Here is a 7724-nt window from a genome sequence, read left to right as displayed (position 1 = left end):
ATCTTGGCTAAGCGAGTAATGAAGATTAGGTAATTGTCACGGGTCACCTCTTCATCCTGACTTAACTAAATTAAGTACGAGAGTATATCTTGGAGAAGAAGTAGGCATGAATTGAATAGAAAAACAGTAGTAATTGCATTAATTCATGAAGAACAGCAGAGCTCCACACCTTAATCTATGGGGTGTAGAAACTCCATCGCAGAAAATACAAAAGTGAAAAAGGTCTAGGCATGGACGTAAGGCCAGCCTCCAAACATGTACAATGATTAGATAGAATAAAACTGATCAAGGATGGTCAAAAAACATAAAATAAATCACTAAAAGTAGTTTTTATACTAAACTAGTAACTAGGGTTTACAGAAAATGAGTAACTAAGTGCAGATAGTGCAGAAATCCACTTCTGGGACCCACTTGGTGTGTGCTTGGGCTAAGCATTGAAGCTTTTTCGTGCTTAGGCTGTTCCTGGAGTTAAACGCCAGCTTTGGTCCAAGTTTGGGCGTTTAACTCCAATTCAGCTGCCAGTTTAGGCGTTTTACGCCAAGATGTTTTAGGCTGACTTTGGACACCAGTTTGGGCTATCAAATCTCGGGCAAAGTATGAACTATTATATATTTCTGGAAAGCCCAGGATGTCTAATTTGCAACGCAATTCAGAGCGTTCCAATTAGGCTTCTGTAGCTCCAGAAAATCTACTTCGAGTGCAGTTAGGTCAGAATCCAATAACATCTGCAGTCCTTTTTCAGCCTCTGAATCAGATTTTTGCTCAGGTCCCTCAATTTCAGCCAGAAAATACCTGAAGTCACAGAAAAACACACAAACTCATAGTAAAGTCCAGAAATGTTATTTTTGAATAAAAACTAATAAAAACATAATAAAAATTAACTAAAACATACTAAAAACTATATAAAAACAATGCCAAAGAGGGTATAAATTATCCGCTCATCACAACACCAAACTTAAATTGTTGCTTGTCCCCAAGCAACTAAAAATAAAATAGGATAAAAATAAGAGAATATACAATGAATCTCAAAAATATCAATGAAGATTAGTCTCAATTAGATGAGCGGGACTTGTAGCTTTCTGCTTCTGAACAGTTTTGGCATCTCACTTTATCGTTTGAAGTTCAGAATGATTGGCATCTATAGGAACTCAGAATTTAGATAGTGTTATTGATTCTCCTAGTTCAGTATTTTGATTCTTGAATACAGCTACTTTATGAGTCTTGGCCGTGGCCCTAAGCATTTTGTTTTCCAGTATTGCCACTAGATACATAAATGCCACAGACACATAACTGGGTGAACTATTTTCAGATTGTGACTCAGCTTTGCTAGAGTCCCCAATTGGAGGTGTCCAGGGTTCTTAAGCACATTCTTTTTGCTTTGGATCACGACTTTAACCACTCAGTCTCAAGCTCTTCACTTGACACCTCCACGCCACAAGCACATGATTAGGGACAGCTTGGTTTAGCCGCTTAGGCCAGGATTTTATTCCTTTAGGCCCTCCTATCCATTAATGCTCAAAGCCTTGGATCCTTTTAACCCTTGCCTTTTGGTTTAAAGGGCTACTGGCTATTTCTGCTTGCTTTTTCTTTCTTTTTTTTTCTTTTTCTTTTATATTTTTTTGCCATTTTTTTTCTTTTTTTCTTTTCACAAGCTTTTGTTCTTCACTGCTTTTTCTTGCTTCAAGAATCAATTTTATGATTTTTCAGATTATCAATAACATTTCTCCTCTTTCATTATTCTTTCAAGAGCCAAAAATTTTAACATTCATAAACAACAATATAAAAAATATGCACTGTTCAAGCATTCATTCAGAAAACAAAAAGTATTGTCACTACATCAAAATAATCAAGCTAACTTCAAGATAGATTTCGAAACCATGCACTTCTTGTTCTTTTGCAATTAAAAACATTTTTCATTTAAGAAAAGTGAAGGATTCATAGGACATTCATGGCTTTAAGGCATAGACACTTAGACACTAATGATCATGTAATAAAGACACAAACATAGATAAAACATAAAGCATAGGGAACGAAAAACAGAAAAATAAAGAACAAGAAAATTAAAGAACGGGTCCACCTTAGTGATGGCGGCTAGTTCTTCCTCTTGAAGATCTTATGGAGTGCTTTAGCTCCTCAATTTCTCTTCTTTGCCTTTGTTGCTCCTCCCTCATGGCTCTTTGGTCTTCTCTAATTTCATGGAGGAGGATGGAATGCTCTTGGTGCTCCACCCTTAGTTGTCCCATGTTAGAACTCAATTCTCCTAAGGAGGTGTTAATTTGCTCCCAATAGTTTTGTGGAGAAAAGTGCATCCCTTGAGGCATCTCAGGGGTTTCATGATGAGGAACTTCCTCATGCTCTTGTTGAGGTCCATGAGTGGGCTCTCTTGTTTGCTCCATCTTTTTCTCAGTGATGGGCTTTTCCTCATCAATGAGGGTGTCTTCCTCTATGACAATTCCAGCTGAATTGCAAAGGTGACAAATGAGATGAGGAAAGGCTAACCTTGCCAAAGTAGAGGATTTATCCACCACCTTGTAGAGTTCTAGGGATATGATCTCATGAACTTCTACTTCCTCTCTATTCATGATGCTACGGATCATGATAGCCCGGTCTATAGTAACTTCAGACCGGTTGCTAGTAGGAATGATTGAGCGTTGGATGAACTCCAACCATCCCCTAGCCACGGGCTTAAGGTCAAGCCTTCTTAGTTGAACTGGCTTGCCTCTTATGTCTCTCTTCCATTGAGCGCCTTCCACACAAATGTCCAAGAGGACTTGGTCCAACCTTTGATCAAAGTTGACCCTTCTAGTGAAAGGGTGAGGGTCTCCTTGCATCATTGCAAGTTGAATGCTAACCTCACATTTTCCGGACTAAAATCCAAGTAATTCCCCCGAACCATTGTGAGCCAATTCTTTGGGTTTGGGTTTACACCTTGGTCATGGTTCTTACTGATCCATGCATTAGTAAAGAACTCTTGAACCATTAAGATCCTGACTTGTTCAATGGGGTTGGTGAGAATTTCCCAACCTCTTCTTCAAACTTCATGTCGGATGATGAGAGAAACTTTTGCGTGGTCTAGAAATTTGCGGATAAATCCTCGTTGCATGTATAGTTTCTAAACCTTCAAAAGTCCTTTCATACAAACGTTTTGGTTGTCACAAGTAACAAACCCCTTTGAAATTGATAACTGAGTATTCAAACCTCGGGTCATCTTCTTAAGGAATTGCAGGGAGGTATGTTCTTATTATTGGTTATGAGTTTGTAAATTGGGGTTTTGGAAGTAAGGAGGGAATATGTTATATGACAAGTAAAATAAAATAATAATAATAACATCTCTTGGCAAGGTATAAGAATTGGAATTCCTATCCTAGTTATCCTTATCAAGTGTGAAGAGAATTGGGTTTTAATCCCACTTAGTCAGCCTTTATTAAACAAAGGAAGGTTAAGTGGACTGATTAGCTTGATTCTCAAGTCCTACTCAACTCCTGTGGAGAGACTAGTGTTAGAGCAATCCTAGCTAAAGCAAAATCTGCCAATTTCAATCACTTGCTGAGTTTGATAACTCAAGTACTACCAATCACTTGACCAAAGCCAAAAGGGAGAAAAATATCGAAATTAAATTGAAAGCAATCTTAAACAGAGCAAAGCAACCTTAAATCTGAAATACCTCAAATAACATTAATTAAGAAAATTATATGTAACATGGAAGAGTTCATAAATTAAATTGGGAAAATAAATAAAAATAAAGAACCTAGGATTGAGAGCCATTCCTAAAACTAAGAGAAATCCTAAATCCTAATCCTAAGAGAGAGGAGAGAACCTCTCTCTCTAAAAACTACATCTACTCCTAAAATTGTGAATATGAGGGCATGATTATGAATGGATGTATTCCTCCACTTCATAGCCTCTAATCTGTGTTTTCTGGGCCGAGAACTGGGTCAGAAACTACCCAAAATTCGCTGGCTGCGAACTCAACATGCTGAATTTCCATCACTGCGACGCATCCGCATGAAGCACGCGGTCGCGTCACCTAGCGTCAGAGCAACTATAGCATATTATATATCAAATCGAAGCCCCAGACGTTAGCTTTCCAACGCAACTGGAACCGCATCGTTTGGACCTCTGTAGCTAAAGTTATAGTCGTTTGAGTGCGAAGAGGTCAGGCTGGACAGCTTAGCAATTTCTCCAGCTTCTTGTATTCCTTCCACTTTTGCATGCTTCCTTTCCATCCTCTGAGCCATTCCTACCCTGTAATCTCTGAAATCACTTAACACACATATCAAGGCATCTAATGGTGATAAGAGAGGATTAATATTAGAAATTATAAGTCCAAAGAAGCATGTTTTCAATCAAAGCACATAATTAGGAAGGCAAATGTAAAACCATGCAAATAGTATGAATAAGTGGGTAAAGAGTTGATAGAAACCACTCAAATGAGCACAAGATAAACCATGAAATAGAGGTTTATCATCGGATCTCCGGATACTCACTCTTTTTTAGCCTAAAGGGGACCTCGGGGATCACCTTTTTCTTTGCCACAACTTCATAGAAGTGGTCTTGATGGACCTTTGAGATGAATCTCTTCATCTCACATGACTCGGAGGTGGAAGCAATTGTCTTTCCTTTCCTCTTTCTAGAGGTTTCTCCGGCCTTTGGTGCCATTAATGGTTATGAAAAAATAAAAAAAGCTTAGCTTTTCCTACACCAAACTTAAAATGTTTGCTCATCCTCGAGCAAAAGGAGAAAGAAAGGAGGAGAAGAAGAAGAAATAGAGGAGATGGAGGGAGGTGAGTAGTTTGGCCAAGGGGGTAGTAGTGTGTATGTTATGTGAAAACGAAGGTGGTAAGGAGGGGTATTTATAGGGTAAGGGAGAGAGGGTATTCGGCCATGTGTGGTTGGGTTTGGGAGGAAAATGGTTTGAATTTGAATGTTGAGGTAGGTGGGGTTTAATGATGGATGGATATGAGTGGTGAAGAGAGTATGGGGAAGGGGGTAGGATTTGATAGGTGAATAGTGTTTGGGGAAGAGGTATTGAGGTGATTGGTCAAGGGTGTATGGGGAAGAGTGTTATGGAAAGGTGTGAAGAGGAGAGAAGAGGAGGTAGGGTAGGTGGGAATCCTGTGGGGTCTACAGATCTTGAGGTGTCAAGGAATCTGAGTCCCTACACCATTCTGGCATTCAAACACCCATTCTATGCCAAATCTGGCATTTAATGCCAGCTCTGCTACCTTTCCTGGCGTTAAACGCCAGTCTGCTACCCATTTATGGCGTTTAACGCCAGCCAGACACCCTTTTCTGGCGTTAAACGCCAGCCAGATGCCCATTTATGGCATTTAACACCATTCAGATGCCAAACAGCCCTTTCTGGCGTTAAACGCCCAGAGTGCTACCCAGTCTGGCGTTTAACAATCAGAATGCTGCCAGGCTGGGTGTTAAACGCCCATTCTGCTATCCTTACTGGCGTTTAAATGCCAGTAAGCCTGTCCTCCAGGGTGTGCTATTTTTAATGCTGTTTTTCATTCTGTTTTTGATTTTTCAATTGTTTTTGTGACTTCACATGTTCATCAACCTAAAGAAAACATAAAATAGCAATAGATATAATTAAATAACATTGGGTTACCACCCAACAAGCGCTTCTTTAATGTCAATAGCTTGACAGTAAGCTCTTTAGGGAGCCTCACAGAGATTCAGAGCTTAGTGGTGGCCTCCCAACACCAAACTTAGAAGTTGAGTGTGGGGGCTCTGTTTGACTGTGTATTGAGAGAAGCTTTTCATGCTTTCTCTCCGTGGTTACAGAAGAAGATCTTTGAGCCTTAAACACAAGGTAGTCCTCATTCAATTGAAGGACTAGCTCTCCTCTGTCCACATCAATCACAGCTTTTGCTGTGGCTAGGAAGGGTCTTCCTAGGATGATGGATTCATCTTCATCCTTCCCAGTGTCTAGGATTATGAAATCAGCAGCGATGTACAGGCCTTCAACCTTTACCAAGACATCCTCTACAAGTCCATAAGCTTATTTCCTTGAATTGTCTGCCATCTCTAGTGAGATTATTGCAGCTTGCACCTTAAAGATGCCTAGTTTCTCCATTACAGAGAGGGGCATGAGGTTTATCCCTGACCCCAGGTCACACAGAGCCTTCTCAAAGGTCATGGTGCCTATGGTACAAGGTATTAAGAACTTTCCAGGATCTTGTTTCTTCTGAGGTAATTTCAGTTGAACCAGATCATTCAGTTCATTGATGAGCAATGGAGGTTCATCCTCCCAAGTCTCATTACCAAATAACTTGGCATTCAGCTTCATGATTGCTCCTAGATACTGAGCAACTTACTCTTCAATAGTATCTTCATCCTCTTCTGAGGAAGAATACTCATCAGAGCTCATGAATGGCAACAGTAAGTTCAGTGGAATCTCTATGGTCTCTATATGAGCCTCAGATTCCTTTGGTTCCTCATTAGGGAACTCCTTGGAGGCCAGTGGACGCCCACTGAGGTCTTCCTCAATAGAAATCACTGCCTTTCCATCCTCTACTGGTTCGGCCATGTTGGACGTGTAGATGGCCTTGCAATCTCTCTTTGGATTCTCTTCTGTATTGCTTGGGAGAGTACTAGGAGGGAGTTCAGTAACTCTTTTACTCAGCTGACCCATTTGTGCCTCCAAATTTCTAATGGAGGACCTTGCTTCAGTCATGAAACTGAGAGTGGTCTTAGATAGATCAGAGACTACAGTTGCTAAGTCAGAGTGGCTCTGCTTAGAATTCTCTGTCTGTTGCTGAGAAGATGATGGAAAAGGTTTGCTATTTCCAAACCTGTTTCTTCCACCATTATTATTATTGAAGCCTTGATTAAGCTTCTGTTGATCCTTCCATGAGAGATTAGGATGATTCCTCCATGAAGGATTGTAAGTGTTTCCATAGGAATCTCCCATGTAATTCACTTCTTCTATTCCAGAATTCTCACGGTCATAGGCTTCTCCTTCAGAGGAGGCTTCCTTAGTATTGCTGGATGCAGCTTGCATTCCAGTCAGACTCTGAGATATCATATTGACTTGCTGAGTCAATATTTTGTTCTGAGCCAATATGGCATTCAGAGTATCAATCTCAAGAACTCCTTTCTTCTGAGTTGTCCCATTATTCACAGGATTCCTTTCAGAAGTGTACATGAACTGGTTATTTGCAACCATTTCAATGAGTTCCTGGGCTTCTTCAGGCGTCTTCTTCAGATGAAGAGATCCACCAGCAGAGTTGTCCAATGACATCTTGGACAGTTCAAACAGACCATCATAGAATATGCATATGATGCTCCATTCTGAAAGCATGCCAGAAGGACACCTTCTGATTAATTGCTTGTATCTTTCCCAAGCTTCATAGAGGGATTCACCTTCCTTCTGTCTGAAGGTTTGGAATTCCACTCTAAGCTTGCTCAACTTTTGAGGTGGAAAGAATTTGGACAAGAAAGCATTGACTAACTTTTCCAAAGAGTTTAGGCTATCTTTAGGTTGTGAGTCCAACCATGTCCTAGCTCTGTCTCTTACAAGCAAAGGGAAAAGCATAAGTCTGTAGACCTCAGGATTAACCCCATGGGTCTTAACAGTGTCACAGATTTGCAAGAATTCAGCTAAAAACTGATGAGGATCTTCCAATGGAAGTCTATGAAACATGCAATTCTGCTGCATTAGAGAAACTAATTGAGGCTTAAGCTCAAAGTTGTTTGCTCCAATTGCAGGAATT

General features: G+C 40.2%; 1 non-coding gene across 1 annotated transcript; it reads left to right on the top strand.

The window, feature by feature from the left end:
- Positions 1–7310: 7310 nt before the first annotated feature.
- On the top strand, positions 7311–7414 carry LOC148564386 (small nucleolar RNA R71). Its single transcript, XR_015883903.1, has one exon. It is a non-coding gene; the product is annotated as a small nucleolar RNA R71 (small nucleolar RNA).
- The last annotated feature ends 310 nt before the right edge of the window (positions 7415–7724 follow it).

The sequence above is a fragment of the Arachis ipaensis genome, chromosome B5, assembly GCF_059453495.1.
Source record: "Arachis ipaensis isolate K30076 ecotype BB chromosome B5, ASM5945349v1, whole genome shotgun sequence".
In the NCBI taxonomy this organism is placed as follows: domain Eukaryota; kingdom Viridiplantae; phylum Streptophyta; class Magnoliopsida; order Fabales; family Fabaceae; genus Arachis; species Arachis ipaensis.
The sequence above is the reverse complement of the archived record's forward strand: the minus strand, read 5'-3'. Positions and strand labels throughout refer to the sequence as shown.